This window comes from Carica papaya, chromosome 6, assembly GCF_054855325.1.
Source record: "Carica papaya isolate Zhongbai chromosome 6, ASM5485532v1, whole genome shotgun sequence".
Taxonomy (NCBI): Eukaryota; Viridiplantae; Streptophyta; class Magnoliopsida; order Brassicales; family Caricaceae; genus Carica; species Carica papaya.
Genome location: NC_142314.1, coordinates 22,288,508 through 22,302,898, shown reverse-complemented (window position 1 = coordinate 22,302,898; position 14,391 = coordinate 22,288,508). Strand labels below are relative to the sequence as shown.

Sequence of the window (14,391 nt, the reverse complement as noted above, 5' to 3'; positions counted from 1 at the left end):
TCTTTTCTCCAATTTTAGATTTATATAGTCCTCTTTATCTACTTTCAATCATTCAAATAAACTTAAGAGTTAACTCAATTTCGGTAGTTAATAATAATCAGTCCTGGTGGGATCAACAATCTTACTCTATCACTTTGTTACTTGTTAACAACGATATTGTCCACTTACAATATTTTTCACAACAAGTTTTTGGCACCATTGTCAGGGATTGATTTTTTATTATTAATATCGAAACTAAGTAACTCTAGTTTTAATTTGAACTTTATTTTCTGTTATTTGCGGTTGTTCATACTTTGATTCCTCAAGTGTTTTCTTAGGTGCATGAGATGTTTTAGAAGTGAGAATTTAATTCCTCTTGACTCTATAATTGAGCGAACTTGTCGTGTAATAGAAAAGAAAAGAGAAACACTTCTAAACATCCTCAAGAAGCCATGGCTGACACTAGAGACAATTCAAAAGTATGCTATGTCCATGGTTAAGGGGGCTACTTTTGCCATTTTACGCCACGTAGTTGATACTAATAATTTTGAGATCAAGCTGGCTATCATACAGATGGTGCAAGCCAATCAATTTAGTAGTTTACCTAATGATGATCCCAATGCTCATAAAGCCACTTTTCTCAAAATTTATGAGACATTTAAACACAATAATGTCTCAACTAATGTAATTAGGCTGAGATTATTCCTTTTCTCATTACAGGTTAAAGCTAAGAGTTGATTGAACTCTTTACCAGTTGGATCAATCACTATATGGAATATCGTTGCTGAGAAATTTTTGGCCAAATGCATTCCACCAGCTAAAATAGCAAAGATGAGGAATGAGATCACTACTTTTATCTAGTACGACATGGAGTCTCTTTATAAAGCTTGAGAGAGATTTAAGGATATGATGAGAAAATACCCACATCATAGACTTCTTGAATTGTTATGGGCCCAAACCGTTTACAATGGCTTAGGAAATTCAACCAGAACTCTAGTTGATGCAGCAACTAGAGGAGCTATAATGAGTAAAACACACGAAGAAGGCTATGTTTTGCTAGAGGGGATGACAGCTAATGCGTATCAATGGCCAACTGAGCGTAATACACCAAAAAGGGCTTTAGGAATTCATGAGGTAAATGCTCTCACCACTCTCATAGCTCAAGTTGCTATTTTATCACAGCAACTCGGTTCATTAACTATCAATGATAGTATTATTCACACTCCACTGAAGGTCTTAGACTTGTGTAATGGAGCTCATTCTAATTCTAAATGCCAAGTTAAAAGTCCATTTGATCCATTTCAACCAGACAAAGCTCATTTTATGGGAAATTTCAATAGGCAGAATAATCCATACTACAACACTTATAATCAAGGTTGGCGCAATCATCCAAATTTTTCTTAGAGGAATAACCAGAATGTCATGAAGCCACTAGTTGAGCATCAACATCAATTCCAATCTCAGTAGCCAAAAGTGTCTTTAGAAGATGGTCTCGCCCAGCAGTCAATACTAATCAATTAATGGAAAGAACATATTCTATAATTCAGAGGCAAAAAACTAGTATTCAAAGCCAAGCAACATCTATTCAAAATTTAGAGCTTCAATTGGACCAACTTTCTAAAATTCTCACTTAAAGACTGTAAAGTTCTCTACCGAGTAAAAGTGGGAATAATCCAAAAGAGCAAGTGAAAGCTATTACTCTTCGTAGTGGCAAGGAGTTAACAAAATTGAGTAAAGAAATAGTTGAAACCACGCAACCAGTTGAATCGTAAATAAACACTTTTGGATTATTCAAAAATAAGTCTAGGAAGAAAGGTTAAAGAACCTCATTCAAAGCTCTTCTCGAACAACCCTCCACCATATGTTCCTCCTATTCAATATCCTTAAAGGTTCCATAACCAAAAATTGGATAAGTAGTTCTCTAAGTTCCTAGATGTTTTTAAGAAACTACATATCAACATTCCATTTACAGATGCTTTAGAGCAAATGCTTAGCTATGTGAAGTTTATAAAGGAAATCCTCTCGAACAAGAAAAAACTAGAGGAATATGAGACAGTTGCACTTCATGAGGAGTACAGTGCAATTTTGTAAAATAAATTGCCCCAAAAGCCTAAGGATCCTGTAAGTTTCACGATTCCTTGCACTATTGGGAACTCTTATTTTGAAAAAGCTCTTGGTGATCTTGGAGTGAGCATTAATTTGATGCCTCTTTCGATATACAAGAAGTTGGGTCTTGGAGAAGCAAAGCCAACAACAGTCTCTTTACAGTTGGCTTATCAATCTATTAAATATCCACGAGGGATTATTGAGGATGTCTTGAGGAAAGTGGATAAGTTTATCTTCCCAACATATTTTATTATTCTTGACATAGAGAAAGACTGAGAAATTTTAATTATTCTTGGTAGGCCATTCTTAGCTACGAGAAGGACTCTTATAAATGTGGCAGCTTATTTTGAGAGTGCAAGAAGAGCAGGTAATCTTTAATGTATTCAAAGCAATGAAGTACCCAAATGATGTGAATAGTCGTTTACAGGTAGACAGTGCAGAAAAATGTATTGAGGAAGTAATTCAAAAAAGTTATCCGGTTGAGCCATTAGAAGCATGTTTACTTAGGGCTATTGATAATGAAGATCCTGGAATATTAGAATATGTGAATCAGTTGGAAGCTACACCACTAATTTTTATTAAGTGACCTTTTAAAGATCTAAGAGAAAAGAAACCTAGACTAATGCCATCCATTGAAAAGCCACCAGTGTTAGAGCTCAAGCAACTGCCATTCCATCTATGATATGCCTACTTGGGAGAAACATCCACTCTTCCTGTTATTATCTCATCTTTTCTAAATAAAAAATAATAGGATAAGCTATTGTGAGTGCTGAAGAAACACAAAACTGCTTAGGGTGGTCAATAGCAGACATTAAGGGAATTAGTTCGTCCTATTGTATGCAAAAAATCTTGATGGAGGATAGCTATAGACCGTCCATGAAACATCAATGCCGATTAAACCCAAATAGGAAGGAGGTAATGATAGCAGAAGTATTGAAGCTTATTGATGGAGGTATTATTTACCTATCTCTAACAGTGCTTGGGTTAGTCCTGTGCAAGTAATGCCTAAAAAAAGGGGGATGATAGTGGTGACCAATGAAAAAAATGAGTTAATCCCTACTAGAATAGTTACTGGTTGGAGGGTGTGTATTGATTACAAGAAGCTCAACAAAGTTATGAGGAAATATCACTTTCTATTACTATTCATTGATCATATGCTGGACAGGTTGGCGGGTCATATTTTCTATTGTTTCTTATGTGGTTATTCTAGCTATAACAAGATCTCTATAACATCGGAGGATCTAGAGAATACTACTTTTACGTGTCCCTATGGCACTATTTTTTTTTCTGGAGAATGTCATTTGGCTTGTATAATGTACCAACAACTTTTCAAAGCTGCATAATGGCAATATTTTCTGATATGGTGGAGTGCTTCATTGAACTCTTCATATTTTCTCAGTTTTTGGCTCATCTTTTGATTCGTGCTTGAAACATTTATCTCTTATTTTGAAGTGATGTGAAGAAACAAATTTAGTTCTAAATTGGGAGAAATGTCATTTTATGGTAGAAGAGGGCATTGTTCTCAATCATCGAGTCTCAGCAAATGGGATTGAAGTAGATCGTACAAAAATTAAGACTATCGAGAATCTATCACCACTGACATCGGTAAAAGATATGGAGTTTTCTTGGACATGTCGGCTTCTATCCCCCTTTATTAAAGATTTTTCTAATATTACAAAGCCTCTTTATATCTTCTTGTGAAGGATGTAACATTTAAGTTTAATGGAGAGTGTCAGATGGCTTTCAAATTTTTGAAGACAACTTTGGTGTCGGCACCTATTATTATCACTCTGGATTGGGATTTACGATTTGAGCTAATATGCAATGCTAGCGATTATGCTATTGGAGCAGTCTTGAGCCAATGACGGGGTAAGTTTTTTCATGCCATTTATTATGCAAGTCGAACTCTAACTGATGCCCAACTTAATTATGCCACCACCGAGAAGGAATTGTTAGCAATTGCATTTCCTTTCAGCAAATTTCGGTCATACTTGATTAGAACTAAAGTCATCATCTATACTAACCATTCCACTATCAAGTACTTAATAGAGAAAAAGGATGTCAAACCCCGATTAATTCGATGGGTGTTACTACTGTAAGAATTTAACTTGGAGATTTGAGATAAGAAATGCATAGAGAATCTAGTTGCTGATCATCTATATCGATTGAAAAAAGCTAAAAATAATGTGGAGAATGAACTATTGATCAATGAGACTTTCCCAAATGAACAACTTTTCACCGTAAGCACTGTTAAGCTTCCTTTGTATGCAGATTTTGTTAATTACTTGGCCAACAATGTTTTTCCTCCAAACTAATTGAGGAAACAAAGTAATAAGTTCTTCTCTGTCGTCAAGCATTACTATTGAGAAGATCCATTCTTGTATAAGCATTACCTGCACCAAATCATCAGGAGATGTATGTAAGATGAAGATAAGATGAATATCTTGCATCATTGGCATTCTTCTGAATATGGTGGTCATTTTGGAGCCAACTAAACTATGGTAAAGATTCTTCAATCAGGTTTTTATTGGCCAACATTATTTAAAGATGCTCAAGTTTATGTTGAAGCATGCAATTGATGCTAATGAACAGGAAATATTTCCCATCGACATGAGATGTCTCTCCATAACATCTTAGAAGTTGAGTTGTTTGATGTTTGGGAATTGATTTTATGGGTCTTTTTCAACCGTTATTCAACAATCTCTACATCCTTGTAGTTGTCGATTATGTTTCTAAATGGGTTGAAGCTTTAGTTTTACAAACCAATGATTCCTCAGTGGTCATAAATTTCTTGCAAAAGAATATCTTCACTCGTTTTGGCACTTCATGAGTAATTATCAACAATGAGGGAAGACACTTTTGTAATAAGCAGCTTGTGTCTCTTTTGGCAAAATATGGAGTCACGTACAAAATTACAACTGTTTATCACTCACAAATAATTGGTCAAGTTAAAATCTCCAATAGAGAGTTGCATTGAATCTTGGAGAAAATAGTGAGTTCGAATAAGAGGGATTGGTCGAAGAAGTTGGATGATGCTCTTTTGGCATACAGAACAACCTATAAAACATCAATTGGAATGTCACCATATCAATTGATGTTTAGAAAAGCTTGCCACTTACCCGTTGAACTAGAGCACCATGCCTACTGGGTCATCAAAAATTTGAATTTCGATATCCAAACAACTGGTGAAAAGAGGTTGTTATAGCTAAATGAGATGGATGAGTTCTGTCAAAAAGTATATGAAAATGCCAAGTTATACAAAGAGCGCACGAAGAAGTGGCATGAGAACTGCATCTTGCACTGAAAATTTATTCCAGGACGAAAGGTGTTGCTTTATAACTCACATTTGAGGCTATTTCCTGAAAAGCTCAGGTCTAGATTGTTTAGACCATTTACAGCAGTGAAAGTGTTCCCCTATGGTGTTGTGGAGCTTCATCATCAGCAAAAAGGCGCATTTAAAGTGAATGGGCAAAGATCAAACCCATATTGATGGTGGAGTGGATCTCTCGAAGTCCACCATTAATTTTACAAATTTGGAGTGATCTATTAAGAAGAAAGTCAGGCTGAAGACTATATAATAAGCACTTTTGGGAGGTAGCCTGGCAAGTACGTCCTCTGCTCATAAAATTGAAAAAAATAAATACAAATAAATAAAACAAAATTTTCTTTACATTAAGAACAATGCAAACTCTATTTTTTGGGGGTTTTTTCTTTTGGTACAACAAAAGGCTAAACTTTCAACGTTAGTAGTCAGTGAAGCATGATGGAATTGAGATTTTATCTTGACTAAGATTGTGATTTCTTTGAAAAAAATAATAAATAGGATATGTTGCAAATAATAAGTAGAATAATTAGTGATTATTTCCTCTAACTTAATCGGTTTAAGGACAATTACATAGGAACCTAATCTAAGGCATGACACTAGTAACATAGAAAATGTGAGTTTGGTTTTTACCTTTTAGCTAGTTATAAACTAAGGTTTAATTGAATCTGACAAAGTAGCTAACATGTGAAGGGTGAGATGGAGCGTAAAATGCACTCACTCGTAAAAACATTATTAGGTAAAAGTGTGAGATGAAGCATAAAACGCACTCACTCGTAAAAACATTATTAGGTAAAAGTGTGAGATGAAGCATAAAACGCACTCACTCGTAAAAATATTTTTAGGTAAAAGTGTGAGATGGAACGTAAAATGCACTCACCAAGAAAGAAACATAATTGTGTTAAGTTTACTACCTTGGTTGAAGTAGCAAAGAGATAATGTTAAACAAACATAACTTATGAATCAAGAGTAGAGACTGAAAGATGGAACCTATGTATTGGAATTATGCAAATTTTGTTGAGGGGTATAAGAGCTAATAGTCTATTTATAGTTTACAACATTCCTTTTGAATTTTCAATTGACTAACAATTGCAAGAAATGAATAGAATTTCAATATTATCAAGCTTAATTGATGAACGTGGTGGAAAAGTTTGCTTTTAAATATATTTTTTCAATCTTTTGCTCGAGGACAAGCAAAAAGTTAAGTTTGGGGGTATTTTATGAGTGAGTTTTACACTCATGATTTAGATACTTTCATTTTACTTTTGTTGGTTTTTGAGAATTTATTTTTGAAATTATGGTTGGGTTTGTGTTTATTTTGTTAGATTGAGAAGAAGATTGGGTGCAGAGTAATTTAGAGGAGTTTGGAAGCAAATTTTTGCCAATTTTAGATCAAAAAAAAGGAAGAAAACTGAGTGTTCAGCATCGCGACAGTGGATTATGGCGTTGTGACGTCAGGAGCTGAAGAAAAAGGAAGAAAACAGAATGTCCAGCATCGTGATGGTGGCTTGTGGCATCGCAGCGCTTTAAGGTTGACACCATTCCAAATTTTGCATCACAATGCTAGGTTCTCATCATCGTAACGCCAACACAAGAAATTCTGAATTATGAAATTTGTATTCCCAATTATGCCCTTACGAACTAATGTGTATAAATAGAAAAGTTTAGGGTTATGATCTGGAACTTTTGACAGAGCGAAAAGAAAGTGAAAACGATAGGTGTGGAGAAGAAGGAGATTCAATTTGCAAATGGAATTTAAGCCTCTAAAATCATCTACAATCCTAGTTTTTCTTATTTCTTCTCTCTATGTTTATAATTTCGTTGGGATGTTTGTTATTTCAAGCATGAACTAAACTCTTTCTCTGGGGCTACGATGTGCCGGACAATGATTGTTAATATTTTCTTATTTTAATTAATTTAATGTTCATTCAAAATATGCTAAATGTTTCAATTTATGTTTAATGCATGTGATTGTCTGGCCAACTATTGCATGATTTAGAGATTCAATTTCAGATCAAGAGGAGAAAATTGAGTTTGTCATAACTGGAATGCCATAAATTTATTAGAGAATAGAGATATTTATGAGATTTGTGTAGCAATATGAATTTCTTGCTCTTAATGAATTTTAATGGGTTTATAATTGCTATAGAGATGTAGGAATTTAGCTCTTTAAGATGAATTATTAACTTTTAAGAAAGATTAGTAATTATGTTTGTGAAATTCCCTTTCAACATAAGAATAAATGTTGATTAATTAGAATTAAGAAAATTTAGCATGAATTGTCTTGGTGAAATCAGAACCCCATATTTTAGCTTATTTACTAGTCCTTATTTAATTTTCATTTAAGCAATCTTTCCTCCAATTTTAGATTTATATATTCCTCTTCATCTACGTTCGATCATTCTCATAAAATTAGAATTAACCCAATTTATGTAGTTAATAATAATCAATCCTCGTGGGATCGACAATCTTACACTATCACTTTATTACTTGTTAATGATATTGTGCGCGTGCAATATTTTTCACAACAAGTATTTCTACTCACATTCAATCTATTATACTAACTTGATATTCTAATTAATAATCAACCTCTCAATTCAATCATCCACTATAAATCAATAAATAGATAATCAATCTATTTATGCATTAAGCCACAAGATAATACATAAGAATTGGAGAAAAGTAACTATCATAGATTAAATAAAGAAATATCAAAGTATCCCTTAGAGTTTCATCGAAGATCCCAACATAAAAGTTTAGCTAATCATACTAAAGAAAAATATAAGAAACAAATCTAAAGAAAACATAAAACAATTTAAAATAAATCTGCTAGAAGAAGCTCTAAATTTCTACACCTGTCTTCGCTTTTCTCCTCCTCCAATTCATTTTTCTTTTTGAGCTAATACTCTCTTTATATAGTTCAAAACCTAATATTTTGACAAAGTCCAAATATGATATAGCATGCCCCACAACCGCATCTTCCTAGGAATCACGTTAGTTTCTGGCTTGTAGACACAACATGGCCGTGTCTCCCAAGCACACGATTGTGTCTCTTTCACTAAATGAAACATAAACACTGGCTTCTTAACTCTCGCGGGAGGGTATGGGGAGGATCGAATCTACTCCTGAAACCCACTCAACGTATGCTATACCTAAAAAATAACCACCTAGAATAGAACTCCTCCCTCTAATTCAATCCACAATCCTAAAAGGAAAGTAAAAACAAAGACTAGAAAAATAAAACAAGGAAAGAAAAAATGTCACGAACTTACCAATAAGTTAATCTCCGCTTCTTGGCTCAACAAGACTTTTGAAGACTCTTACTTCCCAAAGAACTTGAAGAAGCTAATTTTAGCAAAAATACTAAAAGAAAAAAAAGTCGAATCTCTCAAGAATTCTCTCAAATTTATTCTTAAATGTGTGTTTTACATCCTAGGGGTAAAGGCCTATTTATAGCATTTCTCGGGCAATCTAGATGAGTATAAAAATCTTCGGATAATTAATAAAATAATATCTTAGATAAAATTCATTTTAATATAAGATAATTAAAAAATAAAATAATTATTATATCCTAAATAAATTAATTAAATAATCTTAAAGGATAGACTTACATTAAAATAATATTTAATTTAAATTCATATTTATCCTAATATGAAATTCATTAAACAAAAACATGTGCAAATTAATTTTAACACATGAGTTTTAAAAAGTGGGTCCCAAGCCTTTTTCAAAGGTTTTAAAATAAATTAAATAATTTTAAAAAAAGGGAAAAAAGAGGGGCCGGCTGGTTTGGGCTACCTGGATGGGCCGGGCTGGCCAGTCCCCGCAGTTTGTGCAGGAGAAAAACTGCAGGAATCGCAGGCTAGCAACTTGGGCCATGTTGCTGGGCCATCTGCGGGCCCGTCCACATGGGATGCGTGCATTCCCAAAGCCTGAATGCGTGGCTGTCTGGACGCTCGTGCGTGCACGTGGTTGGTTCCTCATAAGCCTAGAAGGCCGCGTGTGTTGGCACTCTTAAGCACTCGTGTACACGGTCCGTGCGGGCATGCGTGCATGTTTGTGGGCCTTGCGAGCTGGGCCGCATGTTCGTGGGCTATGTAGGCTGGGCTGCATGTGTGGGCCTCCTTACTCAGGCATGGGCTTTCTTACAATTCTTCAAGTCCATTAATCATACTTGGACCTTAAGCCTTCTAGCTTGGACAAACTTGGACCATCTCTTGGAATAATCCTAATTACAAAAGCGTTCAGGGATGAAATTATTTTTCTATTCTAGAAGTCCCTCATTGATACAAGATTGTATCTTTGAAACTAATTATGGGCTGTCTAGGATCACATCATTCCCCCTTCTTCGAAAAGATTTGTCCTCAAATCTAAACCTTCATTACAAGGGAAAAGATTAGTGATTACAATAGAAAACATACCATACTTCCCTGGCATGTTTACTCTATTAATGCATGTCATGACTTGATTCATAATTCCTCGAGGATCTGGATCAAATCTTCGTAGCCCACTTCTCATGGTAATTATTGTACGAGGAAAACATGACAACTATGCAAAAAGTAGTTAAGGTCAAAATGAATCTCCCTATAGGTAAGTACAATCGAACTTCCCTTTTTGCAAGAGATATTCCTTAACATTTTGTCCCTTTCTTCAGGACACTCCCTTATTTTCTCTCTTAGCTTTTCTCTTAATAGACCATCTTTAGCTGTCTACTGAGCATCCTTTATGCTCAATGGGCCATTGACTTTTTTTGTGGCCTTTTTTCTCTCTTCTACCCTTCTTGAGTATTCATCAAAGGACCGTTTAATTTTGACCTAATCTTTATGTGCCTCTTTAGATGATAAAGGCATAAGGACATGATTCAGACCATCCTTTCGCAATGAATACTGATTGATGTGGCCATAATTTTGTACCTGTCTATCAAACTGCCAAGGTCTCCTAAATATCAAGTGATTAACATGCACAGGTACGATATCACAACGTACCTCGTCATGATATTTTTTGATAGAGAATGGTACTATAACTTGTTCGGCAAGTTTGACTTCACCATACTCATTCAAACACCGTAACTGGTAGGGATTTAGATGTTTGATGCATGTCAACCCTACTCTTTCTATGAATAGAGTGCTCATATTAGCACAACTACCATTGTCAGTGATCATTCCACATACCTTATCATTGACAAGACATCACGTGTGGAAAATGTTCTCCCTCTGCTCATTGTCTTCACTCCTAACTTGTATGTTGAGAGCTCTCCGGATAACAAAGACATTACTCCTAAGTGGAGTATCTTCGATGGATTGAGACATAGTGTAGTACCTGTAAGAAAGGTTAGTGAAAATTCTTTCCCTCACCTTCACTCATGTTTACCTCGCAAGCCCTCAATTAACAACTTCATCTATCGAGTTGAGCGTTTAGAATTCGGAATCGCTTGAATCAAGTCTGCACGTTAGTCTTTGTGACATAGTAAGAAACCTTAAAAGATTCTAATTAGTGTGCTTCTTGTGTGTTAAGCAACTAGTAACTATTAGTCGCTTAGCTATGTAATAGAACAAGCATAAAATAAAGAACAAAACATAGATCACAAAGAATGACAATTTGGACTGATGCATAGGGAACTGATCAATCTCGATGGATATAATCGGTAGGTGTATCTTCCTCTATTACCCCTAATTTGTCAGCTACACTCTATGACTGGTCAAGTTTCTTTATACAATGTTGATGCAGATTACAGAAATGCAATCTGAACATTAAATGTGAATAGTGGCAGAATTAAAACAAAAGTTTTCACTCACACCAGTTGGGCAACATACTTTGCCTTTGATTTCTCAAAGGATTTCTGGTCACCAATTAGGCAGCTATTCTGCTTTTGTGATGCAAAATGCAAACAAGGTGTTAATTGCCTTATGGGGTGCAACTGGGGTATTTTTTGGTATTTTATATATATTTTTTTTGAATGATAACACAAACTACTTGAATTGAACCAATAGATATGAATTCAAGTAGGATGCAATACGAATAAATCAAAAATTAATTTGAATTGTTAATAAACAAAATGCTAAAGCAAATAAAGATAGATTTGGGTTTCTAGGAGCCAAGACTCTAATATCAGATGACGTAGAAGGGTATGGGGAGGATCGAATCTACTCCCGAAACCTACTCAACATATGCAATACCAAAATAATAACCACCTAAAATAGAATCCCTCCCTTTAATTGAATCCACAATCCTAAAAGGAAAGCAAAAACAAAGACTAGAAAAATAAAATGAGGAAAGAAAAAATGCCATGGACTTACTACTAAGTTAATTTTCGCTCCTTAACTCAACAAGACTTCTGAAGACTCCAGCTTCCCAAAGAACTTGAAGAAGCTAACTTTAGAAAAAAATAATATTTAATTTAAATTCATATTTATCCCATGTGAAATTCATTAAAAAAACAGGTGGAAATTAATTTTAACACATGGGTTTTAAAAAGTGGGTCCCAAGCCTTTTTAAAAGGTTTTAAAATAAATTAAATAATTTAAATAATTTTTAAAAAAGGGAAAAAAGAGGGGCCAACCGCTTTAGGCTACCTAGATGGGTTGGGCCAGCTGGACCGGCTAGTCCACGCGGGTCGCGAGGGAGAAAGCCCGCGAGAATTATAGGCTAGCAACTTGGATCGTGTTGCTGGGCCATCCATGGGTCCATTTGTGTTGGATACGCGCATTCCCAAGGGCTGAATGTGTGGCCATCTAAGCACTTGTGCGCGCGCGCGATTAGTTCCGCGCAAGCTTAAAGTGCCATGTGTGTGGGTGCTCTTAGGCGTTCGTGCGCGCAGTCCATGCGGGCACGTGTGCATGTTTGTGGGCCTTGTGGGCTGAGCCGCATGTCCATGGGCTGTGCAGGCTGGGCTGTATGTTTGGCACACGTGTGGACCTTCTTACTCGAGCATGGGCTTTCTTATAATTCTTCAAGCCCATTAATCGTACTTGGACCTTAAGCCTTCTGGCTTGGACAAACTTGGCCCATCTCTTGAAATAATCCTAATTACGAAAGCGTTCAGAGATGACCAGATCAGATACAGATACGATAATTTGCTCGGCCCCATTTCTGACTAGGCAAACTATGATGTGATCTATGACCACAGCCGTACCAGTCATAGTGACCCTAACAGATATCTATAGTCACGAAATTACTTAGTACGATACCACTCTCGTAAGAAAGTATGTCATCATCCATTAGGAGTCGTCCTCTTATGCCTTTCCAGAGCAGATAGGGGAAGGGGAAACAGATACCCCGAAGGGCAAGGGGAACAAATGACCCTCAGCGATAAAAAGTCTAACGAGACACTTGATGCAATATGCATATCAATATAGATATACTTCGGACTATACATGCTTCATGCTACTTTTCTCTTTTTCTTTTCTTTTGTACTTTTTATTTTTTTACAAGGCAATTATACCGGTTATATTTTTTTATATATTACATGCAATTCATCAAGTGTCTTCAATTCATATAGTATGCTTGAAAATAAGAACAATTTGATTGATCTAAACACAGAGGCATACAAAACAGGTAAAATCACAATCATATTAAATTAGTTTATCTATAAAAAAATACTCCTTAAGACGTTGAAAGAAATACTAAATTTCTTACCAAAATTTTGATGTGTTCTCTTTCACTATTCTCCTTTCTTTGACATTGAAAGAATACTAAATTTCTTACCAAAATTTTGATGTGTTCTCTTTCACTATTCTCCTTTCTTTCTCTTCTTATCTCACTAGACTATTATCTCTCTTTCTCTCTAAATCTTGCAAAATATAAGAATGGAAATGTGGGGAGAAATGGAAGGGTAAGGGCAATTTATAGAATTTTTGAACTGTCAAATTCGTCCCAAGTGGCAAATTCCAGTAAAGAGAGAGAACAAAAAGATGCTCGACACAAAAAATAAAGGAGGGTTTCCTCCACCGGCAATGGCGACATGCCACCTGAGGCAATGGCAAAGCATTGCCCGAGGTGGCAGTGCCCTGGCCAGCACGCTGCAAGTTATCCTGCAGGTGCACAGGCTTCTTGTCATGCGCACAGGGGCTAGCCGGCGCCCGCACAAGGCCTAGGCACGTTAGGCGTCGTGTGCAGGCCTGCTGCGCGGACGGTGCGCGCATAGTGTGTGGCGCCTATCTACGCACAAGGTGATGCGCAGATGGCCCGCCTACATGTGACAAAATACGAGCAGGTCCTGACCCCGCGTTGTGCGCGCGGAAGGGACGAGTGCACTATGCACACGTCCCATGCACGTATATGGGCAGATGGGATGTGCGCATTGTGTGCACGTCTCGTGCGTGCGTACGAAGGGGACGTGCGCACTGTGTGCACGTCTCGTGGCTACTCTGCGTGCATGCGAGCGTGCACAATGCCCAGCACCCGCGCAGGCAATCTGCTTCCCCGCAATATTTCTTCCCGATTAGCTATTTTTTCTAATTTCTCTCAATTTTCTATAATTAATTTGAATAAGTTAAACGCAAAATTAAATAATAAAATTTGAAATTAAATAAATTTAAATAAATATAAAATAAATAAAAATTAACCAAATTTACGAATCACGATAAATATTAAGCAGACTAAATTAATTAAGTTTAATGTGGTCAAATGCCCAAATAAATAGAGTTTTTCAAATTATTTAAGTACAATGATGGATAGGATGTTACAAACAGTATGTGGCAAAAATCAATCAAAATCAACTCTAATGAAATAAGAAAATATCTATAAAATTCAATTATATCAACATTTCTTTCACATTGGCATTAAATGCCTAAAAAGGTAAGGCTTCATTCACTCATGCATTTTGCCTTCAATTCCTAAAAAAGAAAGAAAATCTTGTTGCATTCACCTTAATGCCTAAAAATGCAGTATGAAATTGCATTTCACATTAGAGTTTAATGTCTAAAATGATCATTTTGTCTTCAATTCTTAAAAAGAAAAAACGATCATCTTGCATTCAGATTTAG

The 14,391-nt window shown here is 35.8% G+C and overlaps 1 non-coding gene across 1 annotated transcript; it reads right to left on the bottom strand.

The window, feature by feature from the left end:
- Positions 1-807: 807 nt before the first annotated feature.
- Positions 808-914, bottom strand: LOC148253408 (small nucleolar RNA R71). Its single transcript, XR_015812965.1, has one exon. It is a non-coding gene; the product is annotated as a small nucleolar RNA R71 (small nucleolar RNA).
- Positions 915-14,391: the final 13,477 nt, after the last annotated feature.